Raw genomic sequence first — 11,392 nt, forward strand, 5'->3', positions numbered from 1 at the left:
CATCACGAAGTTCTACTAACTTGGTGATGGTGACTAGAGAATTCTGTCAATCACTATCTTATCTGGAAGATTAACTCCCACTTCATTCAAGCGATTGTAATACCCAGACAATCTGAGTACATGCTCACTGCTTGAGCTATTCTCCTGCATCTTTTAGCTATAGAACTTGTTGGAGACTTCACATCTCCCAACTCGGGTACTTGCTTGAAATATTAACTTCAACTCCTGGAACATCTCATATGGTCCATGACGTTCAAAACGTCTTTGAAGTCCTGATTCTAAGCCGTTTAAGCATGGTACACTAAACTATAAAGTAGTCATCATATTGAGCTAGCCAAACGTTCATAACATCTGCATCTGCTCCTGCAATAGGTTTGTCACCTAGCGGTGCATCAAGAACATAATTCTTCTGTGCAGCAATGAGGATAAACCTCAGATCACGGATCCAATCCGCATCATTGCTACTAACATCTTTCAACTTAGTTTTCTCTAGGAACATATCAAAATAAAATAGGGGAGCTAAATGCGAGCTATTGATCTACAACATAGATATGCTAATACTACCAGGACTAAGTTCATGATAAATTTAAGTTCAATTAATCATATTACTTAAGAACTCCCACTTAGATAGACATCCCTCTAATCCTCTAAGTGATCAAGTGATCCAGATCAACTAAACCATGTCCGATCATCACGTGAGATGGAGAAGTTTCAATGGTGAACATCACTATGTTGATCATATCTACTATATGATTGACGCTCGACCTTTCAGTCTCCGTGTTCCAAGGCCATATCTGTTATATGCTAGGCTCGTCAAGTTTAACCTGAGTATTCTGCGTGTGCAACTGTTTTGCACCTGTTGTATTTGAACGTAGAGCCTATCACACCCGATCATCACGTGGTGTCTCAGCACGAAGAACTTTCGCAACGGTGCATACTCAGGGAGAACACTTATACCTTGATAATTTAGTGAGAGATCATCTTATAATGCTACCGTCAATCAAAGCAAGATAAGATGCATAAAAAATAAACATCACATGCAATCAATATAAGTGATATGATACGACCATCATCATCTTGTACTTGTGATCTCCATCTCCGAAGTACCGTTATGATCACCATCGTCACCGGCGCGACACCTTGATCTCCATCGTAGCATCGTTGTCGTATCGCCAATCTTATGCTTCCACGACTATCGCTACCGCTTAGTGATAAAGTAAAGCATTACAGCGCGATTGCATTGCATACAATAAAGCGACAACCATATGGCTCCTGCCAGTTGCCGATAACTCGGTTACAAAACATGATCATCTCATACAATAAAATTTAGCATCATGTCTTGACCATATCACATCACAACATGCCCTGCAAAAAACAAGTTAGACATCCTCTACTTTGTTGTTGCAAGTTTTATGTGGCTGCTATGGGCTTAGCAAGAACCGTTCTTACCTACGCATCAAAACCACAATGATAGTTTGTCAAGTTGCTGCTGTTTTAACCTTCGCAAGGACCGGGCGTAGCCACACTCGGTTCAACCAATGTTGGAGAAACTGACACCCGCCAGCCACATGTGTGCAAAGCACGTCGGTAGAACCAGTCTCGCGTAAGCGTACGCGTAATGTCGGTCCGGGCCGCTTCATCCAACAATACCGCCGAACCAAAGTATGACATGCTGGTAAGCAGTATGACTTATATCGCCCACAACTCACTTGTGTTCTACTCGTGCATAACATCAACGCATAAAATCTGGCTGGGATGCCACTGTTGGGGAATGTAGTAATTTCAAAAAATTTCCTACGCACACACAAGATCATGGTGATGCATAGCAACGAGAGGGGAGAGTGTTGTCTATGTACCCTCATAGACCGGCAACGGAAGCGTTGACACAACGTGGAGGAAGTAGTCGCACGTCTTCCCGATCCGATCGATCCAAGTACCGAACGTACGGCACCTCCGAGTTCTGCACACATTCAACTCGGTGATGTCCCTCGAGCTCCGATCCAGCAGAGTGTTGAGGGAGAGTTTCGTCAACACGACGGCGTGATGACGGTGATGATGTTCTACCGACGCAGGGCTTCGCCTAAGCACCGCTACGATATGACCGAGGTGGAATATGTGTTGGGGAACGTAGCAGAAATTCAAAAATTTTCCTACGTGTCACCAAGATCTATCTATGCAGAAACCAGCAACGAGGGGAAGGAGAGTGTATCTACATACCCTTGTAGATCGCTACGCGGAAGCGTTCAAGAGAACGGGGTTGATGGAGTCGTATTCGTCGTGATCCAAATCACCGATGATCCTAGTGCCAAACAGACGGCACCTCCGTGTTCAACACACGTACAGCCCGGTGACGTCTCCCATGCCTTGATCCAGCAAGGAGAGAGGGAGAGGTTGAGGAAGACTCCATCCAGCAGCATCACAACGGCGTGGTGGTGGTGGAGGAGCGTGGTACTCCAGCAGGGCTTCGCCAAGCATCGCAAGAGACGAGGAGGGAGAGGGGTAGGGCTGCGCCAAGAAGGAGAGGAACTCATGTGTCTTGGGCAGCCCAAACCTCAAGTATATATAGGGGGAGGGGAAGGGCTGCGCCCCCACCTAGGTTTCCACCCCTAGGGGTGGCGGACAGCCTAGATCCCATCTAGGGGAGGCGGCCAAGGGGGAAGAGAGGGGGGCGCACCACTAGGTGGGCCTTAGGCCCATCTGAGCCTAGGGCTTGCCCCCTTCCACTCTCCCTTGAGCCTTGGGCCTTGGTGGTGGGGGGGGGGCGCACCAGCCCACCCGGGGCTGGTCCCCTCCCACACTTGGCCCATGCAGCCCTCCGGGGCTGGTGGCCCCACTTGGTGGACCCCCGGGAACCTCCCGGTGGTCCCGGTACGTTACCGATAAACCCCGAAACTTTTCCGGCGACCAAAACAGGACTTCCCATATATAAATCTTTACCTCCGGACCATTCCGGAACTCCTCGTGACGTCCGGGATCTCATCCGAGACTTCGAACAACATTCTGTAACCACGTATATCTATTCCCTATAACCCTAGCGTCATCGAACCTTAAGTGTGTAGACCCTACGGGTTCGGGAACCATGCAGACATGACCGAGACATTCTCCGGTCAATAACCAACAGCAGGATCTGGATACCCATGTTGGTTCCCACATGTTCCACGATGATCTCATCGGATGAACCACGATGTCGAGGATTCGATCAATCCCGTATACAATTCCCTTTGTCTAGCGGTATGATACTTGCCCGAGATTCGATCGTCGGTATACCGATACCTTGTTCAATCTCATTACTGGCAAGTCTCTTTACTCGTTCTGTAACACATCATCCCATGATCAACTCCTTGATCACATTGTGCAAATTATGATGATGTCCTACCGAGTGGGCCCAGAGATACCTCTCCGTCACACGGAGTGACAAATCCCAGTCTCGATTCGTGCCAACCCAACAGACACTTTCGGAGATACCCGTAGTGCACCCTTATAGCCACCCAGTTACGTTGTGACGTTTGGCACACCCAAAGTATTCCTACGGTATCCGGGAGTTGCACAATCTCATGGTCTAAGGAAATGATACTTGACATTAGAAAAGCTTTAGCATACGAACTACACGATCTTTGTGCTAGGCTTAGGATTGGGTCTTTCCATCACATCATTCTCCCAATGATGTGATCCCGTTATCAACGACATCCAATGTACATGGTCAGGAAACTATAACCATCTATTGATCAACGAGCTAGTCAACTAGAGGCTTACTAGGGACATGGTGTTGTCTATGTATCCACACATGTATCTGAGTTTCCTATCAATACAATTCTAGCATGGATAATAAACGATGATCATGAACAAGGAAATATAATAATAATCAATTTATTATTGCCTCTAGGGCATATTTCCAACAGTCTCCCACTTGCACTAGAGTCAATAATCTAGTTCACATCACCATGTGATTAACACTCACAGGTCACATCGCCATGTGACCAACACCCAAAGAGTTTACTAGTGTCACTAAACTAGTTCACATCATCATGTGATTAAGACTCAATGAGTTCTGGGGTTTGATCATGTTTTGCTTGTGAGAGAGGTTTCAGTCAACGGGTCTGCAACATTCAGATCCGTATGTACTTTGCAAATCTCTAGGTCATATTATAAATGCTGCTTCCACGCTCCACTTGGAGCTATTCCAAATGGTTGCTCCACTATACGTATCCGGTTTGCTACTCAGAGTCATTTGGATAGGTGTTAAAGCTTGCATCGATGTAACCCCTTACGCCGAACTCTTTATCACCTCCATAATCGAGAAACATGTCCTTATTACTCCAAGGATAATTTTTGACCGCTATCTAGTGATCCACTCCTGGATCACCTTTGTACCCTCTTGCCAGACATGTGGCAAGGCACACATCAGGTGCGGTACTCAGCATGGCATACCGTATAGAGCCTATGACAAAAGCATAGGGGACGACCTTCATCCTTCCTCTTTCTTCTGCCATGGTCGAGCTTTAAGTCTTAACTTCATACCTTACAACTCAGGCAAGAACTCCTTCTTTGACTGATCCATCTTGAACACCTTCAAGATCATGTCAAGGTATGTGCTCATTAAGCGTTTTGATCTATCCTTATAGATCTTGATGCTCAATGTTCAAGTAGCTTAATCCAGGCTTTCCATTGAAAAACACTTTCCAAATAACCCTATATGCTTTCCAGAAATTCTATGTCATTTCTGATCAACAATATGTCAACAACATATACTCATCAGAAATTCTATAGTGCTCCCACTCACTTCTTTGGAAATACAAGTTTCTCATAAACTTTGTATACACCCAAAATCTTTGATCATCTCATCAAAGCATACATTCCAACTCCGAGATGCTTACTCCAGTCCTTAGAAGGATTGCTGGAGCTTTGCATACTTATTAGCATCTTTCAGGATTGACAAAACCTTCCGGTTGTATCACATACAACCTTTCCTCAAGAAAATCGTCGAGGAAACAATGTTTGACATCCTATCTACAAGATTTCATAAATAATGCTAATATAATTCCAACAGACTCTTAGCATCACTACGAGTGAGAAAGTCTCATCGTAGTCAACTCCTTGAACTTGTCGGAAAACATCTTAACGACAAGTCAAGCTTTCTTGATGGTGATACTTACAATCATTGTCCGTCTTCCTTTTAAAATCCATATGTACCTAACAGCCTTACGACCATCAAGTAGTTCTTCCAAAGTCTACACTTTGTTTTCATATATGGATCCTCTCTCAGATTATATGGCCTCGAGCCATTTTGGAATCCAGGCCCACCATCGCTTCTCCATAGCTCGTAGGTTCATTGTTGTCTAGCAACATGACTTCCAAGACAGGATTACGTACCACTCTGAAGTAGTACGCATCCTTGTCATCCCACGAGGTTTGGTAGTGACTTGATCTGAAGTTTCATGATCACTATCATAAGCTTCCACCTCAATTGGTGTAGGTGCCACAGGAACAACTCCCTGTGCCCTGCCACACACTAGTTGAAGAGACGGTTCAATAACCTCATCAAGTCTTCACCATCCTCCCACTCAATTCTTTCGAGAGAAACTTTTCCTCGAGAAAGGACCCGATTCTAGAAACAATCCCTTATTGCTTTCGGATCTGAGACAGGAGGTATACCCAACTGTTTTTGGTGTCCTATGAAGATGCATTTATCCGCTTTGGGTTCGAGCTTATCAACCTAATTTTTCTTTCACATAAGCGTTGCAGCCCCAAACTTTTAAGAAATGACAACTTAGGTTTCTCTAAACCATAGTTCATACGGTGTCATCTCATCGGAATGACGTGGTGCCCTATTTAAAGTGAATGTGGTTGTCTCTAATGCCTAACCCATAGACTATCGTGGTAATTCGATAAGAGACATCATGGTATGCATCATATCCAATAGGGTGCAGTTATGATGTTCGGACACACCATCACACTATGGTGTTCCAGGCTGTATTAGTTGTGAAACAATTTCCACAATGTCTTAATTCTGTGCCAAACTCGTAATTCAGATATTCATCTCTATGATCATATCATAGAATTTTATCCTCTTGTCACGATGATCTTTCAACTTCACCCTGAAATTACTTGAACCTTTCAACAATTCAGACTCGTGATTCATCAAGTAAATATACTCAACATCTACTCAAATCATCTGTGAAGTAAGAACATAACGATATCCACTACACGCCTCAGCACTCATTGGACTGCACACATCAAAATGTATTACTTCCAACAAGTTGCTTTCTAGTTCCATTTTACTGAAAACAAGGCTTTCAGTCATCTTGCCCATGTGGTATGATTTGCATGTCTCAAGTGATTCAAAATCAAGTGAGTCCAAACGGTCCATTTGCATGGAGTTTCTTCATGCATATACACCAATAGACATGGTTCGCATGTCTCAAACTTTTCAAAACGAGTGATCCCAAAGATCCATCAACATGGAGCTTCTTCATGCGTTTTATACCAATATGACTTACGTGGCAGTGCCACAAGTAGATGGTACCATCATTACTATCTTATATCTTTTGGCATGAACATGTGTATCACTACGATCGAGATTCAATATTCATTTTAGGTGCAAGACCATTGAAGGTATTATTCAAATAAACAGAGTAACCATTATTCTCCTTAAATGAATAACCGTATTGCGATAGACATAATCCAATCATGTCTATGCTCAACGCAAACACCAATCTCGATGGTAGAGGGAGCGTGCTATGCTTGATCACATCAAGCTTGGAAAAACTTCCAACACATATTGCCAGCTCACCTTTAGCTAGTCTCCGTTTACTCCGCAGCCTTTTATTTCGAGTTTACTAACATTTAGCAACCGAACCGGTATCTAATACCATGGTGCTACTAGGAGTACTAGTAAAGTACACATTAACACAATGTATATCCAATATACTTTTATCGACCTTGCCAGCCTTCTCATCTACCAAGTATCTAGGGTAATTCTGCTCCAGTGGCTGTTCCCCTTATTACAGAAGCACTTAGTCTCGGGTTTGGGTTCAACCTTGGGTTTCTTCACTAGAGCAGCAGCTGATTTGCTGTTTCATGAAGTATCCCTTTTGCCCTTGCCCTTCTTGAAACTAGTGGTTTCACCAACCATCAACAATTGATGCTCCTTCTTGATTTCTACTTTTGTGGTGTCAAACATCACGAATATCTCAAGGATCATCATATATGTCCCTGATATATTATAGTTCATCACGAAGCTCTAGTAGCTTGGTGGTAATGCGTTCGGAGAAACATCACTATCTCATCTGGAAGATCAACTCCCACTCGATTCAAATGATTGTTGTACTCAGACAATCTGAGCACAAGCTCAACAATTGAGCTTTTCTCCCTTAGTTTGCAGGCTAAGAAAATCGTCGGAGGTCTTATACCTCTTGACGTGGGCACGAGCCTGAAATCCCAATTTCAGCCCTCGAAACATCTCATATGTTTCGTGACATTTAAAAACGTCTTCGGTGCCTCAACTCTAAACCGTTTAACTGAACTATCATGTATTTATCAAAATGTGTATGTCAGATGTTCGCAACATCCACAGACGACGTTCGAGGTTCAGCACACTGAGCGGTGCATTAAGGACATAAGCCTTCTATGAAGCAATGAGGACAATCCTCAGTTTACGGACCTAGTCCGCATAATTGCTACTATCAACTTTCAACTAAATTTTCTCTAGGAACATATCTAAATAGTAGAACTGAAGCGGGAGTTACGACATAATTTGCGAAGACCTTTTGACTATGTTCAGGATAATTAAGTTCATCTTATGAACTCCCACTCAGATAGACATCCCTCTAGTCATCTAAGTGATTACATGATCCGAGTCAACTAGGCCGTGTCCGATCATCACGTGAGACGGACTAGTCATCATCGGTGAACATCTTCATGTTGATCGTATCTACCATACGACTCATGTTCGACCTTTCGGTCTCTTGTGTTCCGAGGCAATGTCTGTACATGCTAGGCTTGTCAAGTCAACCTAAGTGTTTCGCGTGTGTAAATCTGTCTTACACCCGTTGTATGTGAACGTTAGAATCTATCACACCCGATCATCACGTGGTGCTTCGAAACAACGAACTGTCGCAACGGTGCACAGTTAGGGGGAACACTTTCTTGAAATTATTATGAGGGATCATCTTATTTACTACCATCGTTCTAAGTAAACAAGATGCAAAAACATGATAAACATGACATGCAATCAAATAATAGTGACATGATATGGCCAATATCATATAGCTCCTTTGATCTCCATCTTGGGGCTCCATGATCATCTTGTCACCGGCATGACACCATGATCTCCATCATCATGATCTCCATCATCGTGTCTCCATGAAGTTGCTCGCCAACTATTACTTCTACTAATATGGCTACCGGTTAGCAATAAAGTAAAGTAATTACATGGCGTTGTTCAATGACACACATGTCATACAATAAATAAAGACAACTCCTATGGCTCCTGCCGGTTGTCATACTCATCGACATGCAAGTCGTGATTCCTATTACAAGAACATGATCAATCTCTTACATCACATATATCATTCATCACATCCTTTTGGCCATATCACATCACATGGCATACCCTGCAAAAACAAGTTAGACGTCCTCTAATTGTTGTTTGCATGTTTTACGTGGCTGCTATGGGTTTCTAGCAAGAACGTTTCTTACCTACGCAAAAACCACAACGTGATATGCCAATTGCTATTTACCCTTCATAAGGACCCTTTTCATCAAATCCGATCCGACTAAAGTGGGAGAGACAGACACCCGCTAGCCACCTTATGCAACTAGTGCATGTCAGTCGGTGGAACCAGTCTCACGTAAGAGTACGTGTAAGGTCGGTCCAGGCCGCTTCATCCCACAATGCCGCCGAATCAAGATTGGACTAGTAACGGTAAGCATATTGAACAAAATCAACGCCCACAACTACTTTGTGTTTTACTCGTTCATAGAATCTACGCAATAGACCTAGCTCATGATGCCACTGTTGGGGAACGTAGCAGAAATTCAAAAAATTTCCTACGTGTCACCAAGATCTATCTATGGAGAAACCAGCAACGAGGGGAAGGAGAGTGCATCTACATACCCTTGTAGATCGCTACGCGGATGCGTTCAAGAGAACGGGGTTGATGGAGTCGTACTCGTCGTGATCCAAATCACCGATGATCCTAGTGCCGAATGGACGGCACCTCCGTGTTCAACACACGTACAGCCCGTTGACGTCTCCCATGCCTTAATCCAGCAAGGAGAGAGGGAGAGGTTGAGGAAGACTCCATCCAGCAGCAGCACAACGGCGTGGTGGTGGTGGAGGAGCGTGGTACTCCAGCAGGGCTTCGCCAAGCATCGCAAGAGACGAGGAGGGAGAGGGGTAGGGCTGCGCCAAGAAGGAGAGGAACTTATGTGTCTTGGGCAGCCCAAACCTCAAGTATATATAGGGGGAGGGGAGGGGCTGCGCCCCCACCTAGGTTTCCACCCCTAGGGGTGGCGGCCAGCCTAGATCCCATCTAGGGGAGGCGGCCAAGGGGGAAGAAAGGGGGGCGCACCACTAGGTTGGCCTTAGGCCCATCCGAGCCTAGGGTTTGCCCCCTTCCACTCTCCCTTGAGCCTTGGGCCTTGGTGGGGGGGGGGCACACCAGCCCACCTGGGGCTGGTCCCCTCCCACACTTGGCCCATGCAGCCCTCCGGGGCTGGTGGCCCCACTTGGTGGACCCCCGGGAACCTCCCGGTGGTCCCGGTACGTTATCGACAAACCCCGAAACTTTTCCGGCGACCAAAACAGGACTTCCCATATATAAATCTTTACCTCCGGACCATTCTGGAACTCCTCGTGACGTCCAGGATCTCATCCGGGACTCCGAACAACATTCAGTAACCACGTATATCTATTCCCTATAACCCTAGAGTCATCGAACCTTAAGTGTGTAGACCCTACGTGTTCGGGAACCATGCAGACATGACCGAGACGTTCTCCGATCAATAACCAACAGCGGGATCTGGATACCCATGTTGGTTCCCACATGTTCCACGATGATCTCATCGGATGAACCACGATGTCGAGGATTCGATCAATCCCGTATACAATTCCCTTTGTCTAGCGGTATGATACTTGCCCGAGATTCGATCGTCGGTATACCGATACCTTGTTCAATCTCATTACTGGCAAGTCTCTTTACTCGTTCTGTAACACATCATCCCATGATCAACTCCTTGATCACATTGTGCAAATTATGATGATGTCCTACCGAGTGGGCCTAGAGATACCTCTCCGTCACACGGAGTGACAAATCCCAGTCTCGATTCGTGCCAACCCAACAGACACTTTCGGAGATACCCGTAGTGCACCTTTATAGCCATCCAGTTACGTTGTGACGTTTGGCACACCCAAAGTATTCCTACGGTATCCGGGAGTTGCACAATCTCATGGTCTAAGGAAATGATACTTGACATTAGAAAAGCTTTAGCATACGAACTACACGATCTTTGTGCTAGGCTTAGGATTGGGTCTTGTCCATCACATCATTCTCCCAATGATGTGATCCCGTTATCAACGACATCCAATGTCCATGGTCAGGAAACCGTAACCATCTATTGATCAACGAGCTAGTCAACTAGAGGCTTACTAGGGACATGGTGTTGTCTATGTATCCACACATGTATCTGAGTTTCCTATCAATACAATTCTAGCATGGATAATAAATGATTATCATGAACAAGGAAATATAATAATAATCAATTTATTATTGCCTCTAGGGCATATTTCCAACAATATGGTGGAAGGGGGCACCGCACACGGCTAAGGAACGATCACGAAGATCAACTTGTGTGTCATGGGGTGCCCCCTTGCCCCCGTATATAAAGGAGGGAGAGGGGGAGGTGCGGCCGGCCCTAGGGGTGCGCCTGGAGGAGTCCTACTCCCACCGGGAGTAGGACTCCCCCTCTTGCCTTGTTGGAGAAGGAAAGGGGAAGGGGGAAAGAGGAAAGGGGGGCGCCGCCCCCCCTCCTTGTCCTATTCGGACTAGGGGGGAGGGGGCGCACGGCCTGCCCTGGTCGGCCCTCGTCTTCTCCCTTAGGGCCCATGTAGGCCCATTAACCCACCCCCCCCCCCCGGGGGGGGGGGGTTCCGGTAACTCTCGGTACTCCGGTAAAATCCCGATTTCACCCGGAACGTTTCCGATATCCAAATATATGCTTCCAATATATCAATCTTTATGTCTCGACCATTTCGAGACTCCTCGTCATGTCCGTGATTACATCCGGGACTCCGAACAACCTTCAGTATATCAAAACACAAAAACCCTAATTACGATCGTCACCGAACTTTAAGCGTGCGGACCCTACGAGTTCGAGAACTATGTAGACATGA

This window comes from Triticum aestivum, chromosome 1A (assembly GCF_018294505.1).
Source record: "Triticum aestivum cultivar Chinese Spring chromosome 1A, IWGSC CS RefSeq v2.1, whole genome shotgun sequence".
NCBI classification, from domain to species: Eukaryota; Viridiplantae; Streptophyta; class Magnoliopsida; order Poales; family Poaceae; genus Triticum; species Triticum aestivum.